Source organism: Lactuca virosa, chromosome 8, assembly GCF_052849685.1.
Source record: "Lactuca virosa cultivar CGN04683 chromosome 8, Lactuca_virosa_CGN04683_v6, whole genome shotgun sequence".
NCBI lineage: Eukaryota > Viridiplantae > Streptophyta > Magnoliopsida > Asterales > Asteraceae > Lactuca > Lactuca virosa.
Genome location: NC_136433.1, coordinates 54,257,161 through 54,270,570, shown reverse-complemented (window position 1 = coordinate 54,270,570; position 13,410 = coordinate 54,257,161).

The window sequence follows — 13,410 nt, the reverse complement described above, 5'->3', positions numbered from 1 at the left end:
GTGAATTTTGTCAAGCATGCTCTGGAGGTGCGTGAACTTTCCTTTGCTCTTGACGCAGTGCGAGATGCGACCGTGGGAGGTGCCTTCCTGTGGCTTGGTGAGAGTGTCACCCGCGCTTTCTGGCGTGCCTATCAACCTTGCGCCTCACATCGTCGTTGGGGATGTCGTTTGGTGCATCATGGGCACCTGTTAGTTTTCTTCCATAGGAAAGCGTGCGTGGTGGGAGGATTGGTATTCTGCCTCTAGCTTTGGTGCTTCTGGTGCCTATTTCCTTCATACCGCGAGGTTTTGGTTCATATTCTGCATTGGACAAAATGTACTTCGAATTTCGAATCGCTTTCTGGCTGGACACGGCTCAGCCATCGGTTGTGGGCCTGGCTGGTGCCCTTGCATACGAGTAGGTGCTTCTTTGCTTTGCGATTTTCGCTTCATACTCTGGCTGATTCATCTGTGGGTTATCGTCTTCTTCCTTCTGTGGGAGAGATGTTGTCCTTGCATACGAGTAGGCGCTTCATCGCTTCATACAAGAAAATCACATAACAGTTTAACACACCAGATAACAAAACGAAGGCTTTATTATTTCTTGAAACTATTACATAGGTGTTCGAGTTCACCCTATACTATGCCTCTAACAGGTTACATTATACAATACTATCCCTTGGTTACTTCATAACTCGATCTTTGGATATTAAGCCTTCACTCCTGAATCCTTGCATTGTTATCTGCTTCGTCAAGGATCATTTGAAATGCTCTCGCCTTTGGCTTTGGCGACACATTTGGCTTTGTAGCCCCTTCTCTCTTTGGGCAGTCTTGCTTGAAGTGACCTTCCTCGTTACATGCATAACATACCCTTTTGTTGAATGTACACTCGTTGGCGTAATCCCCATGCTTTCCACACTTGAAACAAGTCACCTTTTCACCGCATGTTCCAGAGTGTTTCTTTTTGCACTTCTCGCACCATCTTGCTTCACTTCCTCTTCCTCCTCCAGACTTCGGGAATTTGGTCTCCTTGTTGGACCTTGAAGATCCTTCAAACTTCCTCTTCTCGCCAACTTCAGCTTTCTCCAGACCCTTTTCCTTATTCTGAGTCTCAACATTCCTGGCTGCCCAGATGGCGGCTTTCAAAGTGGTTGTTTGCTTGACCATTGGACCAAAGTCAGCTGGTAATCCATGGGCAAACTTGTTGACCTTGGAGAGCTCAGTTGGAACTAGGTAAGGAACAAGCTTCATCTTCTCCGTAAAACTTGCAGCATACTCAGTGACACTCATCCTTCCCTTCTTCAGATTTTGAAACTCATTGTTGATCTCTAGGAGATCCTGCTCAGAGCAGTACTGCATTTTCAGTTGCACCACGAAATCTTCCCAAGACATATTGCTTGCTTCTCCCTTGGGCATCGTGTTAGCTAGTAGCTTCCACCAGCTCAGTACTCCAGACTTTAACAGAGGGATCGCGAGAGCGGTCTTCTGTTTGTTGCTACACTCGCAACTCTCAAACATTGTCTCCATCTCGGAGATCCAGTCCGTAACTTCCTGTAACATCCCAAAAATACCAGCTAAAAATTTCATTTTTAAATTAGGTTAATTCATAAAAACATCGTTACAAAACATTCATAATATTAAATTATGTCTGAGGACCGATAACATCATAGTAAAATATTCAGAGTACATCCCAGGAAATCCATAGTGCGGAAAACATGAGAGTGTGTGATATGTCGCTACTGCGCCGGCTCCTTTCCCCTAGCTGAAGAGGTACCTGAAAACAAAACTATAAAACGTAAGCACGAAGCTTAGTGAGTTACCCCATAATGCCACATACCATACAATCATATAATGAGTAACTAAGGGATACGGGCCTCGCCCACACTTTACTTTCTGAGAGGTACGGGCCTCGCCCACACTCTGCTATCCATGGAGATACGGGCCTCGCCCACACTCCGCTACTAAACCATAACATACAAGTATCACACAGACAACAAGTATAAGCAATTCTATCATACTGGCATATAACACAATCAAACTCAGCTATGAGATACGGGCTCCGCCCACACTCCGATACTAACATATCGTCTATACGGGCCGGCCTTGGTGCCTTAGACCCGTCCCTACTGGAAGGAAACTCACCTCAAGAGTAGCTGCCGAAACCTGCTCAGACTACGCCTGGCTGCCGCACCGGTAATTCCTCCGGCTATAAATCCGTAAACATGGATTAGGTACTCATAAATACCCGTAAGGTCAAATGACTGGTCAAAGTCAGCTCCTTGGTCAAAGTCAACCTTCTGATTGACTGGACTCGCCGAGTCCATATGGCGACTCGCCGAGTCCTTCTATGTCTAGCCCGACTCTGACTCATCGGGTCCCTGTTCCCACTCACTGAGTCAGCCCGACTCGCTAGACGGGGACAACTAACAAACCCGCGACTGGACTCGCCGAGTCCAAGGGGGTGACTCGCCGAGTCCGACGAACAGATCTCACAAATCGCTCCAATCTTCCATCAGAACATCAACCTTGGAGATTTGGAGATTCTGGGACTATAGTTACACGTTAAATTGCTAATTCCACGTGCGACTACAGAGGGTTGGACCTTCTACACTTAAACCCTTCTTATCCTAGTGACAGTTCATATGACTCGCCGAGTTGGAAGAACAACTCGTCGAGTTCAAGGCTATAATCAAGGGACTCGCCGAGTTTGAAGAACGACTCGCCGAGTACCAGGCAATCTTCATAGGACTCGCCGAGTTGTTTATCCAACTCGCCGAGTCTAAGGCCATCTTCATGGAACTCGCCGAGTGCACTTTGGCACTCGCCGAGTACCCTTCGACTCTTCACCCATTCTGGCCAAATTTGAGACATGCAACTGATCCAACTCATGGGTCTCAGTTCCTAGGGTCTGGTTATCACATATACACACGAAATCTGGGGGTTTTAAGGCTTGAAGATCAACCATTGGGGACAAAACGAACCTAAGAGCTAATGAGCAAAGTGAGGGTTTTATTACCTGATTTGATGCCTTCCCCAGAGTAGATTTTGGATCTACCTTCACTTCTGGAACACTCCAACTTCCTCCTTCTTCTTCTAAGCTCCAAAACCTTCTTTGGAAGATCAAAATCACTCAAGAACACTAAAGGAGCTAGGGTTGTTCTCTACTGCTCTCTGGGAGGAAAATAGGACGAAATGAGTGTTTTAGAATGGGTAAAATAGGGTGAAATGTCTGAAGATAGAGTTTCATTCAGACGGGTGGACTCGCCGAGTCCATGCATTGACTCGCCGAGTTCGCCGCTCAAATCCCGTGTCCACCCTGCTGCTACTCGGCGAGTCGGGACGCAGACTCGCCGAGTTCGTGGCAAAATTAAAATAGAAACTTAAATAAAATCATACCATGAACCCGGTGTTACAAATCTCCTCCACTTATTTTAGACTTTGTCCTCGAAGTCTGCCGCTCCCTTCCGGAACAGTTCCGGATAATGCTCCATCATCTCATCCGCGGGCTCCCAAGTCCATTCCGAGCCCTTCCGATGCTGCCATTGCACCTTCACCAGCTCCACCCTTTTGTTCCTCAGTTCCTTCGACTTCCGGTCTAGAATAGCCACAGGCCGCTTGATAAAATTCAGGCTGTCATCAACCTGGATGTCCTCCAAAGGTACCACTGCTGAATCGTCCACCATGCACTTCCGCAGCTGGGAGACATGGAAAGTGCTGTGGATCTGGCCGAGTTCGGCTGGCAGGTCCAGCTGATATGCTACCTTGCCCACTCGGGCTGCAACCCTAAACGGTCCAATATACCTGGGACCCAACTTGCCCCGTTTCCTGAATCGGATGACGCCCTTCCACGACGACACTTTCAGGAGAACCATATCCCCGACCTGGATCTCCAGGTCTGATCGGCGCCTATCGGCATAACTCTTCTGCCGACTCTGAGCAGTCTGAAGCCTGCTCCGGACCTGCTGAATCTTCTCTGTCGTCTTGAGCACTACTTCGGTGCTCCACATGACTCTCTGTCCAACCCCGCCCCAACATATCGGGGTCCTGCACTTCCTCCCGTACAACATCTCGAAGGGAGGACAGTCAATACTCGCGTGATAGCTGTTATTGTATGAAAACTCGGCTAAAGGAAGATAGGTATCCCAGCTACCACCGAAGTCTAAAACACACGCCCGCAGCATGTCCTCCAGAGTCTGGATGGTCAGCTCGCTCTGGCCATCCGTCTGGGGGTGAAGGTGGTGCTGAAATGCAGACGAGTACCCAACTCGTCGTGGAATTTCTTCCAAAACCTGGAAGTGAACCGAAGATCCCTATAGATCACTCATACTTGGCCAATGCTCAGCTAGTTCCGCTGTGAGTGACTTGTCACTTCCTAATAAACCAGCTATCCTGTCCGAACTTGCACTTAGGGCACAATTACTAACATTGCCCAAACGCTGAAACTGCCCGAACACTGAACTGCCTGAAGCAGTATGCTGCCACATGGTTGCTTTCCAAAATCTAACGAGACCTCCCTGGTCTCATTTCGTTTACCAATTATCTGAAATACCGGGTTCCGGCCCGGTTGCGGACCCAAAGGACTCCCACTTAGTCACCTCACACGACTTCTGAACAAATTCCTTCTCTAGAACTAGTTACCACTAATTCCCATGCCACTGAGACTCTAACAACCTCCCGATCCAACCGATCGGGTTCGTTCGTCGAATCCTGACGTCACTAAATACAGGCTAAAAGTGATTGCCTCCTAACCGATGGTAGCCCTATATCACAAGCAATCTTATATAGTCCATTGCTTCCCTGACGCCACAACTGCAGTGGCATTCCTGCAGTCGTATCACTGACTCAACCCGATCTAATCCTTCGAGGTAATTCCGAAATCCAATCCGTGGATTTCCATATCCTTACTGCTACACCCGAACTGGTGGGTACTACTGTTCCTTCCGCGTCCTAACAACGCGCTCACGCTATCTACCAACCAAGTGAAGGTTGCTGCTACACCCACAAACTTACATCACTCAAGCACTATCTGCTGCCAGTGAATGCTACGGCTACACCTGCAGACTTACAACACTCTAACACTATCTGGCTGCTAGTGAATGCTACGGCTACACCTGCAGACTTACAACACTCTAACACTATCTGGCTGCTAATGAATGGTACGGGAAAACGATCTCCTTATTGGCAAGTTTTTCCGAACTTCCTTCTCGCACTATCCTCTAATCATACAGCCGCTTGGGCTGTCCTCCTTCCACACAAGCACGCGAAACTTATCCCCGTTTCAAGACTGTTCCTACTTCTGAATCCTTGGGTGATTCTCCCCAACTTTGATTCAACTAACGTTCCACAACACACAATACTGGAAGGATTCTCAATCCTTCTGATCACCCATGACCAATCTCCTAGAAGCCACGCTTACCATTGCTAGGGTTTCAATACCAGCTAATCCAAAAGATCACACAACTTCTAAAATTCCGAATAAATCTCCGGTAATAACCCGCTAGACCCAGGAAGTTCTGAATCTCAATTGGAGACCTCGGAATCTCCCACTGCATCACGGCCTCTAACTTGGCCGGATCGACTTGAATATCCTTCTGATTGACAAGGTGCCCAAGAAATTGCACCCCGCGCAACCAGAACTCACAATTGAAGAACCTTGCAAAAATTCTCTCCCTCCTCAAAGTCTCTAGCACCTCCCTCAGGTGCTTCTCCTGATGCTCCTCAGTCTTGGAAAGGATTCCCCATCCTTCATATCATTTAAAGGCTCGATCCGCTGACAATCAACGTTTATCTCTGCTGGCTCTTCAACTAACCCATCATCAGACCTAAACCAGCCTTGTCAACTAGTCGAGCACCTTTCAATCCCCGATTGTTCCTGCTTCATTGACTGCATCCTGAGAACCTGCGCTTAAGGGGAAACATCTTCGAACTACTATCCTATCGTCCTCTGGTTACCCTACTGGGAACTCAAGCTTACCACTGCTGAGAATATAACCGATCTAAATACAAATAACACCTTCCTGAAAATAGTGAGACACTACCGAGTCCTATTCATACTTGCTACTAATACTGCATCCGAAGTAACCTAATCTACAGGGAATGTCCTCAACTATTGTTCTAGTATCCAAGGTATGCAGATGGCATATAACTCAATCATAAGCAGGCCATAAAATTCCGAAATATTATTATTCTTACTGATGTAGAACTATAATAATAAAATCATAACATAAGCTGATAGGGAGAGGAAGATTCGTACCCGCAACCTTCTCTAAAGAACCCCCGAATCCTCCTTCCTTCCGAGGCCTACGATGATACTGAGGCTGTCCCATCCGCTGAGCGGGGCAATTTGCCCTGACATGACCAGGCTGATGGCAACGATGGCATAACTCTACTTCTATTGTGCATTCTTGGCGTCTATGACCCCTCCATCCGCATCTGCCGCACTTAGACTTGCTGCGCACGTCATCCCGTGCTCCCTCCTTCCTCGTGCAACCATCTCGACCCTGTGGGTCCCTGACACTAGCTACGGCAGTGTCTATCTGCCCATCTTGCTGAACTAGGCCGGAATACCGCCTTTTCTTCCTTAGCTGACTATCTGAACCAATCTCCTGTTCCCGTGTCACAGTGACTCTTTCACCTATCGCCTGGATAGCTGAGGCCCGACTTTCCATCCCGACGACCACTCTATCAGTGACACGCCCAATGGTGTCTGGTAGCTCTTCGCGGAGGGCTCGCGAAACCTCTGCAGCAATCCAATCCTGTAATTGACTCTCCTGGGGACAGGGTGCCCCACTCACTTCCGACCCCTGATGGAAAGAGCTAAGAATGGGATCCCCCTCCCTGATGGATCCTTGGAATCCACAAGAATCGGGCTCTTGACGAGCCCCAAAATGCCTTGGAACTAATCCGACCCTAAAGGCCTCAAGACGACTGTCCAAAAGCTCCACGAAGGCCTCCTTGATCGAACCGAAGATCACAGGAGTCTGATCAATGATGTTGCGCATAATTTCTGTTGAAATAAACTCTCTCATCCGACCATCAAGCTGCCCGGCTCCAGAGTCAGAGCCAGATCCCTCCCCGGCACCTGAACTGCCAACTGATATCTCGCGCAACGTCACCATGCTGAAAACATATCACAATAACTGTCAGAATACTCATTGATGTTGAGGGTTCTCACACATACTCCACAATTTCCTTGGTTTCGTCTTGGCCCCTATTGAGTCGGGTACGGATCCTCTGCTTTCAGTAGTACGGGCCCATACTACCTTCCACATCTATCCGTACTTTCCTCAAGAGTTACCTTAACTCAACCAAGCCTTTCTACAAATTCTGATCTCTACTACTCTCATCATAGGCTTGCCCTAGGGAAATCTCTGACTCTACCCAAACCAGTCCTCAGCTGCTGAAGGCCTTCTTGTAATGCCAATTAGCCATCACCTGAATACCATCACATGTGACGAGGCTCAGATAATCCTTCGAGTAAGAGACTCGTCCCTATAACGATTAGACTCAAACGAGAGCTGCGCAATAGGTCCAAATCCATCACTCTTAGATTATTCAACCCTGATCACATGTGACGTGACGTATTCACATAATGGCTAACTCCCATCACTTCTATCCGTACTTTCCCCAAGAATTGCCTCAACTCAACCAAGTCCTTTCTACTAATACTGCGGTTCTCGTGCTACTCTCGCCCTAGGCTTGCCCTAAGTAATCGCCATCCCACTCTCTGCCATCAGCTGCACAAGAAGTCCCTGCTTTCTTTCCCTAACTAGCTCGCGAATACTATTACATATTACTCAGACTAGATAATTATTCGAATGAGAGGTCCTACCCTACAACGGTTGGACTCAAACGAGAGCTGCGAAATAGGGCTAGACCCAACCTTCTGAAATTATTTAATCCTTGCAATATGTAACTTAGCATATTCGTTCACTAGTTAGTGAAAGACGACTAGAACTCCTAATAGCACAAAGCAAGCAGCATTCGGGCATTGAGTACACATAATCAAGTATATACTACTCTGGCTATCATACTGACTGATCTGTACTAGCATGCAATTCTCAAAAAGCCGAAACACATAAAGCAGGCACATAAGGCATCATTCCTAGATCCTTAGTCCTATTCTAGCATGCTGTTCTACTGAAACTGAAGCTGATAATCATAACGTAAACTTGTATGGGTACTTTGGGGAAAACTTACTTGAGCTCGGCCGGTCGCGCACATCACACACCTTTTTCTTTTTAGAAACCCCTTTTACTTAGTCTTTAGAAAATCATTTCTTAAAAAAAAAAAAAAATCTTTTAATCCCTCGATTTGAGTCCAGACACCCCCGAAGGTGTGTCCGAATCCCTCAAACCAGGGCTCTGATACCAACTTGTAACATCCCAAAAATACCAGCTAAAAATTTCATTTTTAAATTAGGTTAATTCATAAAAACATCGTTACAAAACATTCATAATATTAAATTATGTCTGAGGACCGATAACATCATAGTAAAATATTCAGAGTACATCCCAGGAAATCCATAGTGCGGAAAACATGAGAGTGTGTGATATGTCGCTACTGCGCCGACTCCTTTCCCCTAGCTGAAGAGGTACCTGAAAACAAAACTATAAAACGTAAGCACGAAGCTTAGTGAGTTCCCCCATAATGCCACATACCATACAATCATATAATGAGTAACTAAGGGATACGGGCCTCGCCCACACCCATAGAGATACGGGCCTCGCCCACACTTTACTTTCTGAGAGGTACGGGCCTCGCCCACACTCTGCTATCCATGGAGATACGGGCCTCGCCCACACTCCACTACTAAACCATAACATACAAGTATCACACAGACAACAAGTATAAGCAATTCTATCATACTGGCATATAACACAATCAAACTCAGCTATGAGATACGGGCTCCGCCCACACTCCGATACTAACATATCGTCTATACTGGCCGGCCTTGGTGCCTTAGACCCGTCCCTACTGGAAGGAAACTCACCTCGAGAGTAGCTACCGAAACCTGCTCAGACTACGCCTGGCTGCCGCACCGGTAATTCCTCCGGCTATAAATCCGTAAACATGGATTAGGTACTCATAAATACCCGTAAGGTCAAATGACTGGTCAAAGTCAGCTCCTTGGTCAAAGTCAACCTTCTGATTGACTGGACTCGCCGAGTCCATATGGCGACTCGCCGAGTCCTTCTATGTCTAGCCCGACTCTGACTCATCGGGTCCCTGTTCCCACTCACTGAGTCAGCCCGACTCGCTAGACGGGGACAACTAACAAACCCGCGACTGGACTCGCCGAGTCCAAGGGGGTGACTCGCCGAGTCCGACGAATAGATCTCACAAATCGCTCCAATCTTCCATCAGAACATCAACCTTGGAGATTTGGAGATTCTGGGACTATAGTTACACGTTAAATTGCTAATTCCACGTGCGACTACGGAGGGTTGGACCTTCTACACTTAAACCCTTCTTATCCTAGTGACAGTTCATATGACTCGCCGAGTTGGAAGAACAACTCGTCGAGTTCAAGGCTATAATCAAGGGACTCGCCGAGTTTGAAGAACGACTCGCCGAGTACCAGGCAATCTTCATAGGACTCGCCGAGTTGTTTATCCAACTCGCCGAGTCTAAGGCCATCTTCATGGAACTCGCCGAGTGCACTTTGGCACTCGCCGAGTACCCTTCGACTCTTCACCCATTCTGGCCAAATTTGAGACATGCAACTGATCCAACTCATGGGTCTCAGTTCCTAGGGTCTGGTTATCACATATACACACGAAATCTGGGGGTTTTAAGGCTTGAAGATCAACCATTGGGGACAAAACGAACCTAAGAGCTAATGAGCAAAGTGAGGGTTTTATTACCTGATTTGATGCCTTCCCCAGAGTAGATTTCGGATCTACCTTCACTTCTGGAACACTCCAACTTCCTCCTTCTTCTTTTAAGCTCCAAAACCTTCTTTGGAAGATCAAAATCAGTCAAGAACACTAAAGGAGCTAGGGTTGTTCTCTACTGCTCTCTGGGAGGAAAATGGGACGAAATGGGTGTTTTAGAATGGGTAAAATAGGGTGAAATGTCTGAAGATAGAGTTTCATTCAGACGGGTGGACTCGCCGAGTCCATGCATTGACTCGCCGAGTTCGCCGCTCAAATCTCGTGTCCACCCTGCTGCTACTCGGCGAGTCGGGACGCAGACTCGCCGAGTTTGTGGCAAAATTAAAATAGAAACTTAAATAAAATCATACCATGAACCCGGTGTTACACTTCCACCGGTGTTGGGCTTCCAGAAAGACTTGGGGGTTTTGATGCCATGAAATCCTTGGACTTTCATCTACGTCCGTCATTTCCTCCATCCTGATTGTTTCGTCTAACTATCGGTGGGTCAGCTCGACCAACCGTCCCACTGTAGTTCCCTCCTTCTGACTGCGCATCACTGAGCTCGGGCTGTTCAATAGGCACCGTAAGTTCCTCTCGATTTTGTTGAAGTAAACGCCTTGTTTCCTCCATTTGACGATCCAACATCATTTGGATCATCGCTTGTACTCCGGCCATGGTTATTGGCTCAGCAGCGGCTACTACAACCGGTATTTGCTCAATCACTGGGGGTTGGTTTCTGTTCCCATTAGCATTCCCGGCTCCACTGTGGGTTCTTGCCATTTTGATCTATACACCGAATAAGGTGAATCTAGATCTTTATTTAGGATAGTCGTTTAAATCGTCCTTATCACTCCGAAACGTTTACATGTTAGTTCTAATATCGTAGTCGTACGTTTAGAATCCTAAACACATAAGGTTTCCAGATCCGGTCGGCAACAGACCATAGATCCGAACAAATAACAACATATGAGGCATAAATCATTTAGCACATAAAGCATATTAGGCATACTTTCCTAAATAAGCTAGTGCTCACATCTCACAATCATCGCTTAGCATTCTAAGTTTAAGTCTAGAAATAAATCCATATTCCTAGTTCGCTTAAACTAATGCTCTGATACCAACTGTGACATCCCCATTTTCACGGCCAGAAAAGACCGATTTTGTTTATGCTTTATAAAAATCAAAGTACTTTTAATAAAAATCTTGCGGAATTTGTTCCCAGAAAAACATGATAAATACGTTATCAAAGAATTTCCGAAGAAATGTATTTTTATTCATTTTAAAACATTTGGGATGTCATCGTTAATACAGAAACATAAGCATAAACAGAACTTACATTCATTTAAACTAGTGATCTACATCTCTTTTAAATCTCTCAGTGTAATGTAACTTCATATCGACACCTGTGATACAAATAAACTGAGTGGGTCAGGTTGGGAAACCTGGTGAGTACATAGGGTTTTCAACCCACAATAATATAATTATTATGTTTAAACATCAAACAATCAACCCAATTACCCATCCCCATTATCTTCTTTACTCTTAAGGATCTACCATAAGAATCAATTATTCCTCGTTCATTCATTCCTAAGGATCATCCTAAGGAATCGGCACGAAGTCCATCGTTGTCAATGACACAGCTGTCAAGCACAGCTGCTATTTCTATCACTTAGGCGCAGCTGCCAGAATTATGACATTCTATGTGAGGCGCAGCTACTAGTATTGTCCTTCGAGCACAGCTGCTAGGGTTATCTCGTTTATTGACAGTATCGTTTTCGAGAGTCCACTCGCAATACATGTCAATGGGTTTTTAGAGTACACCGGTGAACACATCGTTCACAACACCTACAGGTTGCGAGCCTGCCAGTGTTCCAATGGACTGTCTAGAATAGTCCGTGGTTGTCATCCATACTCTGCTAGATGACGGGGCCATCATTTGGGAAAGGCTTCTCACATCGTCCACCTCTCACACTTACCTCGTGGTCTATAACACCTCTCAACTCATCATCCAACTCATATTCCATCTATTACATCTACCCATGTTTTACCCAACATATTCTCGTAGATATATATATATATATATATATATATATATATATATATATATATATATATATATACAGTTTAAATCATTTAAAACATGTATAAAATCGTTCATCCAGCATAGATAGCAAGTATACAGATAATATGCACACATAGCATGTAATTTATTTAAAATACTTCATATCTATGTGTAAGATGAAAGTAAATATGCACTCACTTGAAAAGGTGGTGAATCCGAACTCAGACAGCGCTTCGTTTCTTAAAAATAATTTCCTTCGACGAAACCTAGTATTATTACCACTAGAGTTTAGTCTATTATTCGCCGAGACTAATTAATAGTCTAGCTATTATTACTATTATATAAGCGTTAAACAATACTTATATAACCCATAATAATAGCCCAAGTACTTATTATAAGTTCTTAATAACGCTACTATAATTAAATAAACGATATATTAAAAATAGCGTAGGCGTAGCTCACTTACAGTGGGTTTTATAGAAAATCGGGCTTTGCTTGGAGCAGCGTTCCCGAGCCGAAAAGCTCTTCTTCTCGGAGCCGTCGAGCACTCCGGGGCTTCCGCCTCGTGCTAGGGAGGTTCCCTAGACTTTTCGGGGGGTTTCGGGGCTAGAAAGAGGTTCTAGAGAGAGAGTAAAGAGAAGAAAGAATGGGAAATGTGTGAAGAAAATGAGGGTGGGAGAGGTTCTATTTATAGGGTGAAAATGGCTAAACTTGGTGCCACATGTCACCATCTAGTGGCAAGACTTGGGGAGAAAGCAATGGCCAAGATTGTGCCACATCACCCATTTTCGCCCAGCACACTTCCGACTTCTAAAATCCGTAACTTTCACATACGACCTCCGTTTTTGACGTTCTTTATATCCACGCGTAGGTAAAAATAAGATATACAACTTTCATTTTGACTCCGTCGGCTAATTCTCGACCGATCTTAAATTTAACAGTACGAGGAGATTATACTGTTAAATGTCCGCGTAAAATTCATAACTTCTACATACGGACTCCGTTTTCGTCTGTCTTTTTACTGTTGAGTTCCTATTAATGAGATCTTCAATTCTCCTTTAGGTCACGTAGGCCAAAAACCGCTCGATCTAAAATTCGAGTTTCGGGTCGTGCACTGCTATGCCAAATCTTAGAAAATTCATAACTTCCTCATACGAAGTCAGATTTGGGCGTACTTTTTTTTGTATATTCTCGGTTTAACATTTTCTACGACTTTCGTTTAGATCGCTAAGGCTAAAAGTCGCTCTATCATAAATTCACTATTTACGTCTCCCGGTGCCATGTCGGTTCTGTCGTAAAACTTTGACGGGTCATAACTTCTTTGTTATAACTCGGATTTCGGCGTAGTTTATATGTACGGAAACCTTGAGACGTATTCTACAACTTGGTTAAGATTATTTATTCTAAATAATCTTTTGTCGAAAAGTCGTTTTCGACCCCTATTATCTCTAAATTGACTAGCCCGGATCTACGGGCGTTACATCCAGGTTC